At 37.4% G+C, this 15,000-nt stretch overlaps 14 non-coding genes and 45 pseudogenes across 14 annotated transcripts in view; all 59 read left to right on the top strand.

Annotated features, from left to right (window-relative positions):
* The window catches only part of LOC148476667 (5S ribosomal RNA), a 119-nt pseudogene extending 34 nt beyond the window's left edge, over positions 1–85 (top strand).
* Positions 86–201: 116 nt separating this feature from the next.
* LOC148476666 (5S ribosomal RNA) lies at positions 202–320 on the top strand. Its single transcript, XR_015872717.1, has one exon. It is a non-coding gene; the product is annotated as a 5S ribosomal RNA (ribosomal RNA).
* Positions 321–436: 116 nt separating this feature from the next.
* LOC148476665 (5S ribosomal RNA) lies at positions 437–555 on the top strand. The gene has a single exon (XR_015872616.1). It is a non-coding gene; the product is annotated as a 5S ribosomal RNA (ribosomal RNA).
* A 116-nt stretch (positions 556–671) lies between these two features.
* LOC148476664 (5S ribosomal RNA) lies at positions 672–790 on the top strand (annotated as a pseudogene).
* Positions 791–906: 116 nt separating this feature from the next.
* LOC148476663 (5S ribosomal RNA) lies at positions 907–1,025 on the top strand (annotated as a pseudogene).
* Positions 1,026–1,375: 350 nt separating this feature from the next.
* Positions 1,376–1,494, top strand: LOC148476662 (5S ribosomal RNA). Its single transcript, XR_015872683.1, has one exon. It is a non-coding gene; the product is annotated as a 5S ribosomal RNA (ribosomal RNA).
* Positions 1,495–1,610: 116 nt separating this feature from the next.
* Positions 1,611–1,729, top strand: LOC148476661 (5S ribosomal RNA; annotated as a pseudogene).
* A 116-nt stretch (positions 1,730–1,845) lies between these two features.
* Positions 1,846–1,964, top strand: LOC148476660 (5S ribosomal RNA; annotated as a pseudogene).
* Positions 1,965–2,314: 350 nt separating this feature from the next.
* LOC148476659 (5S ribosomal RNA) lies at positions 2,315–2,433 on the top strand (annotated as a pseudogene).
* A 116-nt stretch (positions 2,434–2,549) lies between these two features.
* LOC148476658 (5S ribosomal RNA) lies at positions 2,550–2,668 on the top strand (annotated as a pseudogene).
* A 111-nt stretch (positions 2,669–2,779) lies between these two features.
* LOC148476657 (5S ribosomal RNA) lies at positions 2,780–2,898 on the top strand (annotated as a pseudogene).
* Positions 2,899–3,014: 116 nt separating this feature from the next.
* Positions 3,015–3,133, top strand: LOC148476656 (5S ribosomal RNA; annotated as a pseudogene).
* A 116-nt stretch (positions 3,134–3,249) lies between these two features.
* LOC148476655 (5S ribosomal RNA) lies at positions 3,250–3,368 on the top strand (annotated as a pseudogene).
* Positions 3,369–3,484: 116 nt separating this feature from the next.
* Positions 3,485–3,603, top strand: LOC148476654 (5S ribosomal RNA; annotated as a pseudogene).
* Positions 3,604–3,719: 116 nt separating this feature from the next.
* On the top strand, positions 3,720–3,838 carry LOC148476653 (5S ribosomal RNA; annotated as a pseudogene).
* A 115-nt stretch (positions 3,839–3,953) lies between these two features.
* Positions 3,954–4,072, top strand: LOC148476652 (5S ribosomal RNA). Its single transcript, XR_015872614.1, has one exon. It is a non-coding gene; the product is annotated as a 5S ribosomal RNA (ribosomal RNA).
* Positions 4,073–4,189: 117 nt separating this feature from the next.
* Positions 4,190–4,308, top strand: LOC148476651 (5S ribosomal RNA). Its single transcript, XR_015872706.1, has one exon. It is a non-coding gene; the product is annotated as a 5S ribosomal RNA (ribosomal RNA).
* A 116-nt stretch (positions 4,309–4,424) lies between these two features.
* Positions 4,425–4,543, top strand: LOC148476650 (5S ribosomal RNA; annotated as a pseudogene).
* Positions 4,544–4,658: 115 nt separating this feature from the next.
* Positions 4,659–4,777, top strand: LOC148476649 (5S ribosomal RNA). The gene has a single exon (XR_015872613.1). It is a non-coding gene; the product is annotated as a 5S ribosomal RNA (ribosomal RNA).
* Positions 4,778–5,118: 341 nt separating this feature from the next.
* LOC148476648 (5S ribosomal RNA) lies at positions 5,119–5,237 on the top strand (annotated as a pseudogene).
* Positions 5,238–5,352: 115 nt separating this feature from the next.
* Positions 5,353–5,471, top strand: LOC148476647 (5S ribosomal RNA; annotated as a pseudogene).
* A 116-nt stretch (positions 5,472–5,587) lies between these two features.
* Positions 5,588–5,706, top strand: LOC148476646 (5S ribosomal RNA; annotated as a pseudogene).
* A 117-nt stretch (positions 5,707–5,823) lies between these two features.
* LOC148476645 (5S ribosomal RNA) lies at positions 5,824–5,942 on the top strand (annotated as a pseudogene).
* A 116-nt stretch (positions 5,943–6,058) lies between these two features.
* On the top strand, positions 6,059–6,177 carry LOC148476644 (5S ribosomal RNA; annotated as a pseudogene).
* A 350-nt stretch (positions 6,178–6,527) lies between these two features.
* On the top strand, positions 6,528–6,646 carry LOC148476643 (5S ribosomal RNA; annotated as a pseudogene).
* Positions 6,647–6,762: 116 nt separating this feature from the next.
* On the top strand, positions 6,763–6,881 carry LOC148476642 (5S ribosomal RNA). The gene has a single exon (XR_015872604.1). It is a non-coding gene; the product is annotated as a 5S ribosomal RNA (ribosomal RNA).
* A 115-nt stretch (positions 6,882–6,996) lies between these two features.
* LOC148476641 (5S ribosomal RNA) lies at positions 6,997–7,115 on the top strand (annotated as a pseudogene).
* A 116-nt stretch (positions 7,116–7,231) lies between these two features.
* LOC148476640 (5S ribosomal RNA) lies at positions 7,232–7,350 on the top strand (annotated as a pseudogene).
* A 115-nt stretch (positions 7,351–7,465) lies between these two features.
* On the top strand, positions 7,466–7,584 carry LOC148476639 (5S ribosomal RNA; annotated as a pseudogene).
* Positions 7,585–7,700: 116 nt separating this feature from the next.
* Positions 7,701–7,819, top strand: LOC148476638 (5S ribosomal RNA; annotated as a pseudogene).
* A 115-nt stretch (positions 7,820–7,934) lies between these two features.
* LOC148476637 (5S ribosomal RNA) lies at positions 7,935–8,053 on the top strand (annotated as a pseudogene).
* A 116-nt stretch (positions 8,054–8,169) lies between these two features.
* LOC148476636 (5S ribosomal RNA) lies at positions 8,170–8,288 on the top strand. Its single transcript, XR_015872716.1, has one exon. It is a non-coding gene; the product is annotated as a 5S ribosomal RNA (ribosomal RNA).
* Positions 8,289–8,403: 115 nt separating this feature from the next.
* LOC148476635 (5S ribosomal RNA) lies at positions 8,404–8,522 on the top strand (annotated as a pseudogene).
* A 115-nt stretch (positions 8,523–8,637) lies between these two features.
* LOC148476634 (5S ribosomal RNA) lies at positions 8,638–8,756 on the top strand (annotated as a pseudogene).
* A 116-nt stretch (positions 8,757–8,872) lies between these two features.
* LOC148476633 (5S ribosomal RNA) lies at positions 8,873–8,991 on the top strand. The gene has a single exon (XR_015872612.1). It is a non-coding gene; the product is annotated as a 5S ribosomal RNA (ribosomal RNA).
* Positions 8,992–9,106: 115 nt separating this feature from the next.
* Positions 9,107–9,225, top strand: LOC148476632 (5S ribosomal RNA; annotated as a pseudogene).
* Positions 9,226–9,341: 116 nt separating this feature from the next.
* Positions 9,342–9,460, top strand: LOC148476631 (5S ribosomal RNA; annotated as a pseudogene).
* A 115-nt stretch (positions 9,461–9,575) lies between these two features.
* Positions 9,576–9,694, top strand: LOC148476630 (5S ribosomal RNA; annotated as a pseudogene).
* A 115-nt stretch (positions 9,695–9,809) lies between these two features.
* On the top strand, positions 9,810–9,928 carry LOC148476629 (5S ribosomal RNA; annotated as a pseudogene).
* A 116-nt stretch (positions 9,929–10,044) lies between these two features.
* Positions 10,045–10,163, top strand: LOC148476628 (5S ribosomal RNA). The gene has a single exon (XR_015872645.1). It is a non-coding gene; the product is annotated as a 5S ribosomal RNA (ribosomal RNA).
* Positions 10,164–10,278: 115 nt separating this feature from the next.
* Positions 10,279–10,397, top strand: LOC148476627 (5S ribosomal RNA; annotated as a pseudogene).
* A 115-nt stretch (positions 10,398–10,512) lies between these two features.
* On the top strand, positions 10,513–10,631 carry LOC148476626 (5S ribosomal RNA). The gene has a single exon (XR_015872665.1). It is a non-coding gene; the product is annotated as a 5S ribosomal RNA (ribosomal RNA).
* Positions 10,632–10,747: 116 nt separating this feature from the next.
* Positions 10,748–10,866, top strand: LOC148476625 (5S ribosomal RNA; annotated as a pseudogene).
* A 115-nt stretch (positions 10,867–10,981) lies between these two features.
* Positions 10,982–11,100, top strand: LOC148476624 (5S ribosomal RNA). Its single transcript, XR_015872611.1, has one exon. It is a non-coding gene; the product is annotated as a 5S ribosomal RNA (ribosomal RNA).
* A 328-nt stretch (positions 11,101–11,428) lies between these two features.
* LOC148476623 (5S ribosomal RNA) lies at positions 11,429–11,547 on the top strand (annotated as a pseudogene).
* Positions 11,548–11,663: 116 nt separating this feature from the next.
* On the top strand, positions 11,664–11,781 carry LOC148476622 (5S ribosomal RNA; annotated as a pseudogene).
* Positions 11,782–11,897: 116 nt separating this feature from the next.
* LOC148476621 (5S ribosomal RNA) lies at positions 11,898–12,016 on the top strand (annotated as a pseudogene).
* A 116-nt stretch (positions 12,017–12,132) lies between these two features.
* LOC148476620 (5S ribosomal RNA) lies at positions 12,133–12,251 on the top strand (annotated as a pseudogene).
* A 115-nt stretch (positions 12,252–12,366) lies between these two features.
* Positions 12,367–12,485, top strand: LOC148476619 (5S ribosomal RNA; annotated as a pseudogene).
* A 116-nt stretch (positions 12,486–12,601) lies between these two features.
* On the top strand, positions 12,602–12,720 carry LOC148476618 (5S ribosomal RNA). Its single transcript, XR_015872610.1, has one exon. It is a non-coding gene; the product is annotated as a 5S ribosomal RNA (ribosomal RNA).
* Positions 12,721–12,836: 116 nt separating this feature from the next.
* On the top strand, positions 12,837–12,955 carry LOC148476617 (5S ribosomal RNA; annotated as a pseudogene).
* A 116-nt stretch (positions 12,956–13,071) lies between these two features.
* Positions 13,072–13,190, top strand: LOC148476616 (5S ribosomal RNA; annotated as a pseudogene).
* Positions 13,191–13,540: 350 nt separating this feature from the next.
* On the top strand, positions 13,541–13,659 carry LOC148476615 (5S ribosomal RNA; annotated as a pseudogene).
* A 116-nt stretch (positions 13,660–13,775) lies between these two features.
* LOC148476614 (5S ribosomal RNA) lies at positions 13,776–13,894 on the top strand (annotated as a pseudogene).
* A 115-nt stretch (positions 13,895–14,009) lies between these two features.
* Positions 14,010–14,128, top strand: LOC148476613 (5S ribosomal RNA; annotated as a pseudogene).
* Positions 14,129–14,243: 115 nt separating this feature from the next.
* Positions 14,244–14,362, top strand: LOC148476612 (5S ribosomal RNA; annotated as a pseudogene).
* Positions 14,363–14,477: 115 nt separating this feature from the next.
* On the top strand, positions 14,478–14,596 carry LOC148476611 (5S ribosomal RNA; annotated as a pseudogene).
* A 116-nt stretch (positions 14,597–14,712) lies between these two features.
* On the top strand, positions 14,713–14,831 carry LOC148476610 (5S ribosomal RNA; annotated as a pseudogene).
* Positions 14,832–14,946: 115 nt separating this feature from the next.
* The window catches only part of LOC148476609 (5S ribosomal RNA), a 119-nt gene continuing 65 nt past the window's right edge, over positions 14,947–15,000 (top strand). Inside the window, exon 1 of the ribosomal RNA XR_015872609.1 lies at positions 14,947–15,000. This exon is cut by the window's right edge and continues 65 nt beyond it. This is a non-coding gene — a ribosomal RNA (5S ribosomal RNA).

Raw genomic sequence — 15,000 nt, 5'->3', positions numbered from 1 at the left:
TCGTCTGATCTTGGAAGCTATGCAGTGTTGGGCCTGGTTAGTACTTGGATGGGAGACCAACTGGGAATACCAGGTGCGGTAGGTAATTTTATACTGCCATAACATTCTTTTCTATTACATTTTACATTTAATTTTTTCAACTTATCAATGAATTTACTTGAGTTAAGAAGTAATAGCGGTATAAATTTAATGCTTTTGGGCACCTACAGCCAAACCACACTGGAAATGCCCAATCTCGTCTGATCTTGGAAACTATGCAGTGTTGGGCCTGGTTAGTACTTGGATGGGAGACCACCTGGGAATACCAGGTGCTGTAGGTAATTTTATACTGCCATAACATTCTTTTCTATTACATTTTACATTTAATTTTTTCAACTTATCTATGAATTTACTTGAGTTAAGAAATAAAAGAGGTCTAAAGATAATGGTATTGAGCACCTACAGCCAAACCACACTGGACATGCCCAATCTCGTCTGATCTTGGAAGCTATGCAGTGTTGGGCCTGGTTAGTACTTGGATGGGAGACCACCTGGGAATACCAGGTGCTGTAGGTAATTTTATGCAGCCATAACATTCTTTTCTATTACATTTTACATTTAATTTTTTCAACTTATCAATGAATTTACTTGAGTGAAGAAGTAAAAGAGGTCTAAAGTTAATGTTTTTGAGCACCTACAGCCAAACCACACTGGACATGCCCAATCTCGTCTGATCTTGGAAGCTATGCAGTGTTGGACCTGTTTAGTACTTGGATAGGAGACCACCTAGTTATCCCAGGTGCTGTAGGTAATTTTATACTGCCATAACATTCTTTTCTATTACATTTTAAATTTAATTTTTTCAACTTATCAATGAATTTACTTGAGTAAAGAAGTAAAAGAGGTCTAAAGTTAATGTTTTTGAGCACCTACAGCCAAACCACACTGGACATGCCCAATCTCGTCTGATCTTGGAAGCTATGCAGTGTTGGGCCTGGTTAGTACTTGGATGGGAGACCACCCGGGAATACCAGGAGCTGTAGGTAATTTTATACTGCCATAACATTCTTTTCTATTACATTTTACATTTAATTTTTCAACTTTTCATTGAATTTACTTGAGTTAAGAAGTAAAAGTTGTCTAAAGTTAATACTTTTGAGCACCTACAGCCAATCCACACTGGACATACCCCATCTCGTCTTATCTTGGTAGCTATGCAGTGTTGGGCATGGTCAGTACTTGGATGGGAGAGCACCTGGGGAAACCAGCTGCAGTAGGTAATTTTATACTGCCATAACATTCTTTTCTATTACATTTTACATTTAATTTTTTCAACTTATCAATGAATTTACTTGAGTTAAGAAGTAATAGAGGTCTAAAGTTAATGTTTTTGAGCACCTACAGCCAAACCACGCTGGACATGCCCAATCTCGTCTGATCTTGGAAGCTATGCAGTGTTGGGCCTGGTTAGTACTTGGATGGGAGACCACCTGGGAATACCAGGTGCTGTAGGTAATTTTATGCAGCCATAACATTCTTTTCTATTACATTTTACATTTAATTTTTTCAACTTATCAATGAATTTACTTGAGTGAAGAAGTAAAAGAGGTCTAAAGTTAATGTTTTTGAGCACCTACAGCCAAACCACACTGGACATGCCCAATCTCGTCTGATCTTGGAAGCTATGCAGTGTTGGACCTGTTTAGTACTTGGATAGGAGACCACCTAGTTATCCCAGGTGCTGTAGGTAATTTTATACTGCCATAACATTCTTTTCTATTACATTTTAAATATAATTTTTTCAACTTATCAATGAATTTACTTGAGTAAAGAAGTAAAAGAGGTCTAAAGTTAATGTTTTTGAGCACCTACAGCCAAACCACACTGGACATGCCCAATCTCGTCTGATCTTAGAAGCTATGCAGTGTTGGGCCTGGTTAGTGCTTGGATCGGAGACCACCCGGGAATACCAGGAGCTGTAGGTAATTTTATACTGCCATAACATTCTTTTCTATTACATTTTACATTTAATTTTTCAACTTATCATTGAATTTACTTGAGTTAAGAAGTAAAAGAGGTCTAAAGTTAATACTTTTGAGCACCTACAGCCAATCCACACTGGACATGCCCCATCTCGTCTTATCTTGGTAGCTATGCAGTGTTGTGCATGGTCAGTACTTGGATGGGAGACCACCTGGGGAAACCAGCTGCAGTAGGTAATTTTATACTGCCATAACATTCTTTTCTATTACATTTTACATTTAATTTTTTCAACTTATCAATGAATTTACTTGAGTTAAGAAGTAATAGAGGTCTAAAGTTAATGTTTTTGAGCACATACAGCCAAACCACACTGGACATGCCCAATCTCATCTGATCTTGGAAGCTATGCAGTGTTGGGACTGGTTTGTACTTGGATGGGAGACTACCTAGGAATCCCAGGTTCTGTAGGTAATTTTATACTGCCATAACATTCTTTTCTATTACATTTTACATTTAATTTTTTCAACTTATCAGTGAATTTACTTGAGTAAAGAAGTAAAAGAGGTCTAAAGTTAATGTTTTTGAGCACCTACAGCCAAACCACAGTGGACATGCCCAATCTCGTCTGATCTTGGAAGCTCTGCAGGGTTGGGCCTGGTTAGTATTTGGATGGGAGACCACCTAGGAATCCCAGGTGCTGTAGGTAATTTTATACTGCCATAACAGTCTATTACATTTTACATTTAATTTTTTCAACTTATCAATGAATTTACTTGAGTAAAGAAGTAAAAGAGGTCTAAAGTTAATTTCTTTGAGTACCTACAGCCAAACCACACTGGACATGCCCAATCTCTTCTGATATTGGAAGCTATGCAGTGTTGGGCCTGGATAGTACTTGGATGGGAGACCACCTAGGAATCCCTGGTGCTGTAGGTAATTTTATATAGCCATAACATTCTTTTCTATTACATTTTACATTACATTTTTTCAACTTATCAATTAATTTACTTGAGTTAAGAAGTAAAAGAGGTCTAAATTTAATGTTTTTGAGCGCCTATAGCCAAACCACACTGGACATGCCCAATCTCGTCTGATCTTGGAAGTTATGCAGTGTTGGGCCTGGTTTGTACTTGAATGGGAGACCACCTGGGAATATCAGGTGCAGTAGGTAATTTTATACTGCCATAACATTCTTTTCTATTAAATTTTACATTTAATTTTTTCAACTTGTCAATGAATTTACTTGAGTTAAGAAGTAAAAGATGTCTAAAGTTAATGTTTTTGAGCACCTACAGTCAAACCACACTGGACATGCCCAATCTCGTCTGATCTTGCAAGCTCTGCAGTGTTTGGCCTGGTTTGTACTTGGATGGGAGACCACCTGGGAATACCAGGTGCTGTAGGTACTTTTATACTGCCATAACATTCTTTTCTAGAACATTTTACATTTAATTGTTTCAACTTATCAATGAATTTACTTGAGTTAAGAAGTAAAAGAGGTCTAAAGTTAATGTTTTTGAGCACCTACAGCCAAACCACACTGGACATGCCCAATCTCATCTGATCTTGGAAGCTATGCAGTGTTGGGCCTGGTTAGTACTTGGATGGGAGACCACCTGGCAATACCAGGTGCTGTAGTTAATTTTATACTTCCATAACATTCTTTTCTATTACATTTTACATTTAATTTTTTCAACTTATCAATGAATTTACTTGAGTTAAGAAGTAATAGAGGTCTAAAGTTAATGCTTTTGCGCACCTACAGCCAAACCACACTGGACATGCCCAATCTTGTCTGATCTTGGAAGCTATGCAGTGTTGGGCCTGGTTAGTACTTGGATGGGAGACCACCTGGGAATACCATGAGCTGTAGGTAATTTTATACTGCCATAACATTCTTTTCTATTATATTTTACATTTAATTTTACAACTTATCATTGAATTTACTTGAGTTAAGAAGTAAAAGAGGTCTAAAGTTAATGTTTTTGAGCACCTACAGCCAAACCACACTGGACATGCCCAATCTCGTCTGATCTTGGAAGCTATGCAGTGTTGGGCCTGGTTAGTACTTGGATGGGAGACCACCTGGGAATACCAGGTGCTGTAGGTAATTTTATACTGCCATAACATTCTTTTCTATTACATTTTACATTTAATTTTTTCAACTTATCAATGAATTTACTTGAGTTAAGAAGTAATAGCAGGTATAAATTTAATGCTTTTGGGCACCTACAGCCAAACCACACTGGAAATGCCCAATCTCGTCTGATCTTGGAAACTATGCAGTGTTGGGCCTGGTTAGTACTTGGATGGGAGACCACCTGGGAATACCAGGTGCTGTAGGTAATTTTATACTGCCATAACATTCTTTTCTATTACATTTTACATTTAATTTTTTCAACTTATCTATGAATTTACTTGAGTTAAGAAGTAAAAGAGGTCTAAAGATAATGGTTTTGAGCACCTACAGCCAAACCACACTGGACATGCCCAATCTCGTCTGATCTTGGAAGCTATGCAGTGTTGGGCCTGGTTAGTACTTGGATGGGAGACCACCTGGGAATGCCAGGTGCTGTAGGTAATTTTATATTGCCATAACATTCTTTTCTATTACATTTTACATTTCATTTTTCAACTTATCATTGAATTTACTTGAGTTAAGAAGTAATAGAGGTCTAAAGTTAATGTTTTTGGGCACCTACAGCCAAACCACACTGGACATGCCCAATCTCGTCTGATCTTGGAAGCTATGCAGTGTTGGGCCTGGTTAGTACTTGGATGGGAGACCACCTGGGAATACCAGGTGCTGTAGGTAATTTTATATAGCCATAACATTACATTTTACATTGCATTTTTTCAACTTATCAATGAATTTACTTGAGTTAAGAAGTAAAAGAGGTCTAAAGTTAATATTTTTCAGCACCTATAGGCAAACCACACTGGACATGGCCAATGTTGTTTGATCTTGGAAGCTATGCAGTGTTGGGAATGGTCAGTACTTGGATGGGAGACCACCTTGGAAAACCAGGTGCAGTAGGTAATTTTATACTGCCATAACATTCTTTTCTATTACATTTTACATTTAATTTTTTCAACTTATCAATGAATTTACTTGAGTTAAGAAGTAATACAGGTCTAAAGTTAATGTTTTTGAGCACCTACAGCCAAACCACACTGGACATGCCCAATCTCGTCTGATCTTGGAAGCTATGCAGTGTTGGGACTGGTTTGTACTTGGATGGGAGACTACCTAGGAATCCCAGGGTCTGTAGGTAATTTTATACTGCCATAACATTCTTTTCTATTATATTTTACATTTAATTTTACAACTTATCATTGAATTTACTTGAGTTAAGAAGTAAAAGAGGTCTAAAGTTAATGTTTTTGAGCACCTACAGCCAAACCACACTGGACATGCCCAATCTCGTCTGATCTTGGAAGCTATGCAGTGTTGGGCATGGTTAGTACTTGGATGGGAGACCATCTGGGAATACCAGGTGCTGTAGGTAATTTTATACTGCCATAACATTCTTTTCTATTACATTTTACATTTAATTTTTTCAACTTATCAATGAATTTACTTGAGTTAAGAAGTAATAGCAGTATAAATTTAATGCTTTTGGGCACCTACAGCTAAACCACACTGGAAATGCCCAATCTCGACTGATCTTGGAAACTATGCAGTGTTGGGCCTGGTTAGTACTTGGATGGGAGACCACCTGGGAATACCAGGTGCTGTAGGTAATTTTATACTGCCATAACATTCTTTTCTATTACATTTTAAATTTAATTTTTTCAACTTATCAATGAATTTTACTTGAGTTAAGAAGTAATAGAGGTCTAAAGTTAATGTTTTTGAGCACCTACAGCCAAACCACACTGGACATGCCCAATCTCGTCTGATCTTGGAAGCTATGCAGTGTTGGACCTGTTTAGTACTTGGATAGGAGACCACCTAGGAATCCCAGGTGCTGTAGGTAATTTTATACTGCCATAACATTCTTTTCTATTACATTTTAAATTTAATTTTTTCAACTTATCAATGAATTTACTTGAGTTAAGAAGTAATAGAGGTCTAAAGATAATGTTTTTGAGCACCTACAGCCAAACCACACTGGACATGCCCAATCTTGTCTGATCTTGGAAGCTATGCAGTGTTGGGCCTGGTTAGTACTTGGATGGGAGACCACCTGGGAATACCAGGAACTGTAGGTAATTTTATACTGCCATAACATTCTTTTCTATTACATTTTACATTTAATTTTTCAACTTATCATTGAATTTACTTGAGTTAAGAAGTAAAAGAGGTCTAAAGTTAATACTTTTGAGCACCTACAGCCAATCCACACTGGACATTCCCCATCTAGTCTTATCTTGGTAGCTATTCAGTGTTGGGCATGGTCAGTACTTGGATGGGAGACCACCTAGGAATCCCAGGTGCTGTAGGTAATTTTATACTGCCATAACATTCTTTTCTATTACATTTTACATTTAATTTTTTCAAATTATCAATGAATTTACTTGTGTTAAGAAGTAAAAGTGGTCTAAATTTAACGCTTTTGAGCACCTATATCCAAACCACAGTGGACATGCCCAATCTCGTCTGATCTTGGAAGCTATGCAGTGTTGGGTCTGGTTAGTACTTGGATGGGAGACCACATGGGAACACATGGAGCTGTAGGTAATTTTAAACTGCCATAACATTCTTTTCTATTACATTTTACATTTAATTTTTTCAACTTATCAATGAATTTACTTGAGTTAAGAAGTAAAAGAGGTCTAAAGTTAAGGGTTTTGAGCACCTACAGCCAAACCACACTGGAAATGCCCAATCTCGTCTGATCTTGGAAGCTATGCAGTGTTGGGCCTGGTTAGTACTTGGATGGGAGACCACCTGGGAATACCAGGTGCTGTAGGTAATTTTATACTGCCATAACATTCTTTTCTATTACATTTTACATTTCATTTTTCAACTTATCATTGAATTTACTTGAGTTAAGAAGTAAAAGAGGTCTAAAGTTAATGTTTTTGAGCACCTACAGCCAAACCACACTGGACATGCCCAATCTCGTCTGAACTTGGAAGCTATGCAGTGTTGGGCCTGGTTAGTACTTGGAGGGGAGACCACCAGGGATTACAAGGTGCTGTAGGTAATTTTATACTGCCATAACATTCTTTTCTATTACATTTTACATTTAATTTTTTCAACTTATCAATGAATTTACTTGAGTTAAGAAGTAATAGAGGTCTAAAGTTAATGTTTTTGAGCACCTACAGCAAAACCACACTGGACATACCCAATCTCGTCTGATCTTGGAAGCTATGCAGTGTTGGGACTAGTTAGTACTTGGATGGGAGACTACCTAGGAATCCCAGGTGCTGTAGGTAATTTTATACTGCCATAACATTCTTTTCTATTACATTTTACATGAATTTTTTCAAATTATCAATGAATTTACTTGTGTTAAGAAGTAAAAGCGGTCTAAATTTAACGCTTTTGAGCACCTACATCCAAACCACAGTGGACATGCCCAATTTCGTCTGATCTTGGAAGCTATGCAGTGTTGGGCCTGGTTAGTACTTGGATGGGAGACCACCTGGGAATACCTGGAGCTGTAGTTAATTTTATACTGCCATAACATTCTTTTCTATTACATTTTACATTTAATTTTTTCAACTTATCAATGAATTTCCTTGAGTTAAGAAGTTATAGAGGTCTAAATTTAATGCTTTTGAGCACCTACAGCCAAACCACACTTGACATGCCCAATCTCGTCTGATCTTGGAAGCTATGCAGTGTTGGGCCTCATTTGTACTTGGATGGGAGACAACCTGGGAATACCAGGTGCTGTAGGTAATTTTAGACAACCAAAACATTCTTTTCTATTACATTTACATTTCATTTTTTCAACTTATCAATGAATTTACTTGAGTTAAGATGTAAAAGAGGTCTAAAGTTAATGTTTTTGAGCACCTACAGCCAAACCACACTGGACATGCCCAATCTCGTCTTATCTTGGAAGCTATGCAGTGTTGGGCCTGGTTAGTACTTGGATGGGAGACCACCTGGGATTACCAGGTGCTGTAGGTAATTTTATAGTGCCATAACATTCTTTTCTATTACATTTTAAATTTAATTTTTTCAACTTATCAATGAATTTACTTGAGTTAAGAAGTAATAGAGGTCTAAAGTTAATGTTTTTGAGCACCTACAGCCAAACCACACTGGACATGCCCAATCTCGTCTGATCTTGGAAGCTATGCAGTGTTGGGCCTGGTTAGTACTTGGATGGGAGACCACCTGGGAATACCAGGTGCTGTAGGTTATTTTAGACAACCAAAACATTCTTTTCTATTACATTTACATTTCATTTTTTCAACTTATCAATGAATTTACTTGAGTTAAGAAGTAAAAGAGGTCTAAAGTTAATGTTTTTGAGCACCTACAGCCAAACCACACTGTACATGCCCAATCTCGTCTGATCTTGGAAGCTATGCAGTGTTGGACCTGGTTAGTACTTGGAAGGGAGACCACCTAGGATTACCAGGTGCTGTAGGTAATTTTATACTGCCATAACATTCTTTTCTATTACATTTTACATTTCATTTTTCAATTTATCATTGAATTTACTTGAGTTAAGATGTAAAAGAGGTCTAAAGTTAATGTTTTTGAGCACCTACAGCCAAACCACACTGGACATGCCCAATCTCGTCTTATCTTGGAAGCTATGCAGTGTTGGGCCTGGTTAGTACTTGGATGGGAAACCACCTGGGATTACCAGGTGCTGTAGGTAATTTTATAGTGCCATAACATTCTTTTCTATTACATTTTAAATTTAATTTTTTCAACTTATCAATGAATTTACTTGAGTTAAGAAGTAATAGAGGTCTAAAGTTAATGTTTTTGGGCACCTACAGCCAAACCACACTGGACATGCCCAATCTCGTCTGATCTTGGAAGCTATGCAGTGTTGGGCCTGGTTAGTACTTGGATGGGAGACCACCTGGGAATACCAGGTGCTGTAGGTAATTTTATGCAGCCATAACATTCTTTTCTATTACATTTTACATTTAATTTTTCAACTTATCAATGAATTTACTTGAGTTAAGAAGTAAAAGAGGTCTAAAGTTAATGTTTTTGAGCACCTACAGCCAAACCACACTGGACATGCCCAATCTCGTCTGATCTTGGAAGCTATGCAGTGTTGGACCTGGTTAGTACTTGGATGGGAGACCACCTAGGAATCCCAGGTGCTGTAGGTAATTTTATACTGCCATAACAGTCTTTTCTATTACATTTTACATTTAATTTTTTCAACTTATCAATGAATTTACTTGAGTTAAGAAGTAAAAGAGGTCTAAATTTAATGCTTTTGAGCACCTACAGCCAAACCACACTTGACATGCCCAATCTCGTCTGATCTTGGAAGCTATGCAGTGTTGGGCCTCGTTTGTACTTGGATGGGAGACAACCTGGGAATACCAGGTGCTGCAGGTAATTTTAGACAACCAAAACATTCTTTTCTATTACATTTACATTTCATTTTTTCAACTTATCAATGAATTTACTTGAGTTAAGAAGTAAAAGAGGTCTAAAGTTAATGTTTTTGAGCACCTACAGCCAAACCACACTGTACATGCCCAATCTCGTCTGATCTTGGAAGCTATGCAGTGTTGGGCCTGGTTAGTACTTGGAAGGGAGACCACCTGGGATTACCAGGTGCTGTAGGTAATTTTATACTGCCATAACATTCTTTTCTATTACATTTTACATTTCATTTTTCAATTTATCATTGAATTTACTTGAGTTAAGATGTAAAAGAGGTGTAAAGTTAATGTTTTTGAGCACATACAGCCAAACCACACTGGATATGCCCAATCTCGTCTTATCTTGGAAGCTATGCAGTGTTGGGCCTGGTTAGTACTTGGATGGGAGACCACCTGGGATTACCAGGCGCTGTATGTAATTTTATAGTGCCATAACATTCTTTTCTATTACATTTTAAATTAAATTTTTTCAACTTATCAATGAATTTACTTGAGTTAAAAAGTAATAGAGGTCTAAAGTTAATGTTTTTGAGCACCTACAGCCAAACCACACTGGACATGCCCAATCTCGTCTGATCTTGGAAGCTATGCGGTGTTGGGCCTGGTTAGTACTTGGATGGGAGACCACCTGGGAATACCAGGTGCTGTAGGTAATTTTATGCAGCCATAACATTCTTTTCTTTTACATTTTACATTTACTTTTTCAACTTATCAATGAATTTACTTGAGTTAAGAAGTAAAAGAGGTCTAAAGTTAATGTTTTTGAGCACCTACAGCCAAACCACACTGGACATGCCCAATCTCGTCTGATCTTGGAAGCTATGCAGTGTTGGACCTGGTTAGTACTTGGATGGGAGACCACATAGGAATCCCAGGTGCTGTAGGTAATTTTATACTGCCATAACAGTCTTTTCTATTACATTTTACATTTAATTTTTTCAACTTATCAATGAATTTACTTGAGTTAAGAAGTAAAAGAGGTCTAAAGTTAAGACTTTTAGCACCTATAGCCAAACCACACTGGACATGCCCAATCTCGTCTGATCTTGGAAACTATGCAGTGTTGGGCCTGGTTAGTACTTGGATGGGAGACCACCTGGGAATACCTGGTGCTGTAGGTATTTTTATATAGCCATAACATTCTTTTCTATTACATTTTACATTACATTTTTTCAACTTAGCAATGAATTTACTTGAGTTAAGAAGTAAAAGAGGTCTAAAGTTAATATTTTTCAGCACCTATAGCCAAACCACACGGGACATGGCCAATGTCGTTTGATCTTGGAAGCTATGCAGTGTTGGGCATGGTCAGTACTTGGATGGGAGACCACCTGGGAATACCAGGTGCTGTAGGTAATTTTATACTGCCATAACATTCTTTTCTATTACATTTTTAATTTAATTTTTTCAACTTATCAATGAATTTACTTGAGTTAAGAAGTAAAAGATGTCTAAAGTTAAGGCTTTTAGCACCTACAGCCAAACCACACTGGACATGCCCAATCTCGTCTGATCTTGGAAGCTATGCAGTGTTGGGCCTGGTTAGTACTTGGATGGGAGACCACCTGGGAATACCAGGTGCTGTAGGTAATTTTATATAGCCATAACATTGCATTTTTTCAACTTAGCAATGAATTTACTTGAGTTAAGAAGTAAAAGAGGTCTAAAGTTAATATTTTTCAGCACCTATAGGCAAACAACACTGGACATGGCCAATGTTGTTTGATCTTGGAAGCTATGCAGTGTTGGGAATGGTCAGTACTTGGATGGGAAACCACCTTGGAAAACCAGGTGCAGTAGGTAATTTTATACAGCCATAACATTCTTTTCTATTACATTTTACATTTATTTTTTCAACTTATCAATGAATTTACTTGAGTTAAGAAGTAATACAGGTCTAAAGTTAATGTTTTTGAGCACCTACAGCCAAACCACACTGGACATGCCCAATCTCGTCTGATCTTGGAAGTTATGCAGTGTTGGGACTGGTTTGTACTTGGATGGGAGACTACCTAGGAATCCCAGGTTCAGTAGGTAATTTTATACTGCCATAACATTCTTTTCTATTACATTTTACATTTAATTTTTTCAACTTATCAATGAATTTACTTGAGTAAAGAAGTAATAGAGGTCTAAAGTTAATGTTTTTGAGCTCCTACAGCCAAACCCACTGGACATGCCCAATCTCGTCTGATCTTGGAAGCTATGCAGTGTTGGGCCTGGTTAGTACTTGGATGGGAGACCACCTGGGAATACCAGGAGCTGTAGGTAATTTTATACTGCCATGACATTCTTTTCTATTACATTTTACATTTAATTTTTTCAACTTATCAATGAATTTACTTGAGTTAAGAAGTAATAGAGGTCTAAAGTTAATGTTTTTGAGCACCTACAGCCAAACCACTCTGGACATGCCCAATCTCGTCTGATCTTGGAAGCTATGCAGTGTTGGGACTGGTTAGTTCTTAGATGGGAGACTACCTAGGAATCCCAGGTGCTGTAGGTAATTTTATACTGCCATATCATTCTTTTCTATTACATTTTACATTTAATTTTTTCAACTTATCAATGAATTTACTTGAGTTAAGAAGTAAAAGAGGTCTAAAGATAATGGTTTTGAGCGCCTACAGCCAAACCACACTGGACATGCCCAATCTCGTCTGATCTTGGAAGCTATGCAGTGTTGGGCCTGGTTAGTACTTGGATGGGAGACCGCCTGGGAATGCCAGGTGCTGTAGGTAATTTTATATTGCCATAACATTCTTTTCTATTACATTTTAAATTTCATTTTTCAACTTATCATTGAATTTACTTGAGTTAAGAAGTAAAAGAGGTCTAAAGTTAATGTTTTTGAGCACCTACAGCAAAACCACACTGGACATGCCCAATCTCGTCTGAACTTGGAATCTATGCGGTGTTGGGCCTGGTTAGTACTTGGATGGGAGACCACCAGGGATTACCAGGTGCTGTAGGTAATTTTATACTGCCATAACATTCTTTTCTATTACATTTTAAATTTAATTTTTTCAACTTATCAATGAATTTACTTGAGTTAAGAAGTAATAGAGGTCTAAAGTTAATGTTTTTGAGCACCTACAGCCAAACCACACTGGACATGCCCAATCTCGTCTGATCTTGGAAGCTATGCAGTGTTGGGCCTGGTTAGTACTTGGATGGGAGACCACCTGGGAATACCAGGTGCTGTAGGTAATTTTATGCAGCCATAACATTCTTTTCTATTACATTTTACATTTAATTTTTTCAACTTATCAATGAATTTACTTGAGTGAAGAAGTAAAAGAGGTCTAACGTTAATGTTTTTGAGCACCTACAGCCAAACCACACTGGACATGCCCAATCTCGTCTGATCTTGGAAGCTATGCAGTATTGGACCTGTTTAGTATTTGGATAGGAGACCACCTAGGAATCCCAGGTGCTGTAGGTAATTTTATACTGCCATAACATTCTTTTCTATTACATTTTAAATTTTATTTTTTCAACTTATCAATGAATTTACTTGAGTTAAGAAGTAATAGAGGTCTAAAGATAATGTTTTTGAGCACCTACAGCCAAACCACACTGGACATGCCCAATCTCGTCTGATCTTGGAAGCTATGCAGTGTTGGGCCTGGTTAGTACTTGGATGGGAGACCACCTGGGAATACCAGGAGCTGTAGGTAATTTTATACTGCCATAACATTCTTTTCTATTACATTTTACATTTAATTTTTCAACTTATCATTGAATTTACTTGAGTTAAGAAGTAAAAGAAGTCTAAAGTTAATACTTTTGAGCACCTACAGCCAATCCACACTGGACATTCCCCATCTCGTCTTATCTTTTTAGCTATTCAGTGCTGGGCATGGTCAGTACTTGGATGGGAGACCACCTAGGAATCCCAAGTGCTGTAGGTAATTTTATACTGCCATAACATTCTTTTCTATTACATTTTACATTTAATTTTTTCAAATTATCAATGAATTTACTTGTGTTAATAAGTAAAAGCGGTCTAAATTTAACGCTTTTGAGCACCTACATCCAAACCACAGTGGACATGCCCAATCTCGTCTGATCTTGGAAGCTATGCAGTGTTGGGCCTGGTTAGTACTTGGATGGGAGACCACCTGGGAATACCTAGAGCTGTAGTTAATTTTATACTGCCATAACATTCTTTTCTATTACATTTTACATTTAATTTTTTCAACTTATCAATGAATTTACTTGAGTTAAGAAGTAATAGAGGTCTAAATTTAATGCTTTTGAGCACCTACAGACAAACCACACTTGACATGCCCAATCTCGTCTGATCTTGGAAGCTATGCAGTGTTGGGCCTCGTTTGTACTTGGATGGGAGACAACCTGGGAATACGAGGTGCTGTAGGTAATTTTAGACAACCAAAACATTCTTTTCTATTACATTTACATTTAATTTTTTCAACTTATCAATGAATTTACTTGAGTTAAGAAGTAAAAGAGGTCTAAAGTTAATAATTTTGAGCACCTACAGCCAAACCACACTGGACTTGCCCAATCTCGTCTGATCATGGAAGCTATGCAGTGTTGGGCCTGGTTAGTACTTGGATGGGAGACCACCTGGGATTACCAGGTGCTGTAGGTAATTTTATACTGCCATAACATTCTTTTCTATTACATTTTACATTTCATTTTTCAACTTATCATTGAATTTACTTGAGTTAAGATGTAAAAGAGGTCTAAAGTTAATGATTTTGAGCACCTACAGCCAAACCACACTGGACATGCCCAATCTCGTCTGATCTTGGAAGCAATGCAGTGTTGGGCCTGGTTAGTACTTAGATGGGAGACCACCTGGGAATACCAGGTGCAGTAGTTAATTTTATGCAGCCATAACATTCTTTTCTATTACATTTTACATTAAATTTTTCAACTTATCAATGAATTTACTTGAGTTAAGAAGTAAAAGAGGTCTAAAGTTAATGTTTTTGAGCACCTATAGCCAAACCACACTGGACATGCCCAATCTCGTCTGGTCTTGGAAGCTATGCAGTGTTGGGCCTGGTTAGTACTTGGATGGGAGACCACCTGGGAATACCTGGTGCTGTAGGTAATTTTATATAGCCATAACATTCTTTTCTATTACATTTTACATTACATTTTTTCAACTTAGCAATGAATTTACTTGAGTTAAGAAGTAAAAGAGGTCTAAAGTTAATATTTTTCAGCACCTATAGCCAAACCACACTGGACATGGCCAATGTCGTTTGATCTTGGAAGCTATGCAGTGTTGGGCATGGTCAGTACTTGGATGGGAAACCACCTGGGAATACCAGGTGCTGTAGGTAATTTTATACTGCCATAACATTCTTTTCTATTACATTTATCATTTAATTTTTTCAACTTATCAATGAATTTACTTGAGTTAAGAAGTAAAAGATGTCTAAAGTTAAGGCTTTTAGCACCTACAGCCAAACCACACTGGACATGCCCAATCTCGTCTGATCTTGGAAGCTA

Source organism: Taudactylus pleione, unplaced genomic scaffold (assembly GCF_031769625.1).
Source record: "Taudactylus pleione unplaced genomic scaffold, aTauple2 ptg000773l, whole genome shotgun sequence".
NCBI classification, from domain to species: Eukaryota; Metazoa; Chordata; class Amphibia; order Anura; family Myobatrachidae; genus Taudactylus; species Taudactylus pleione.
This window is presented reverse-complemented; position numbering and strand designations above follow the sequence as displayed.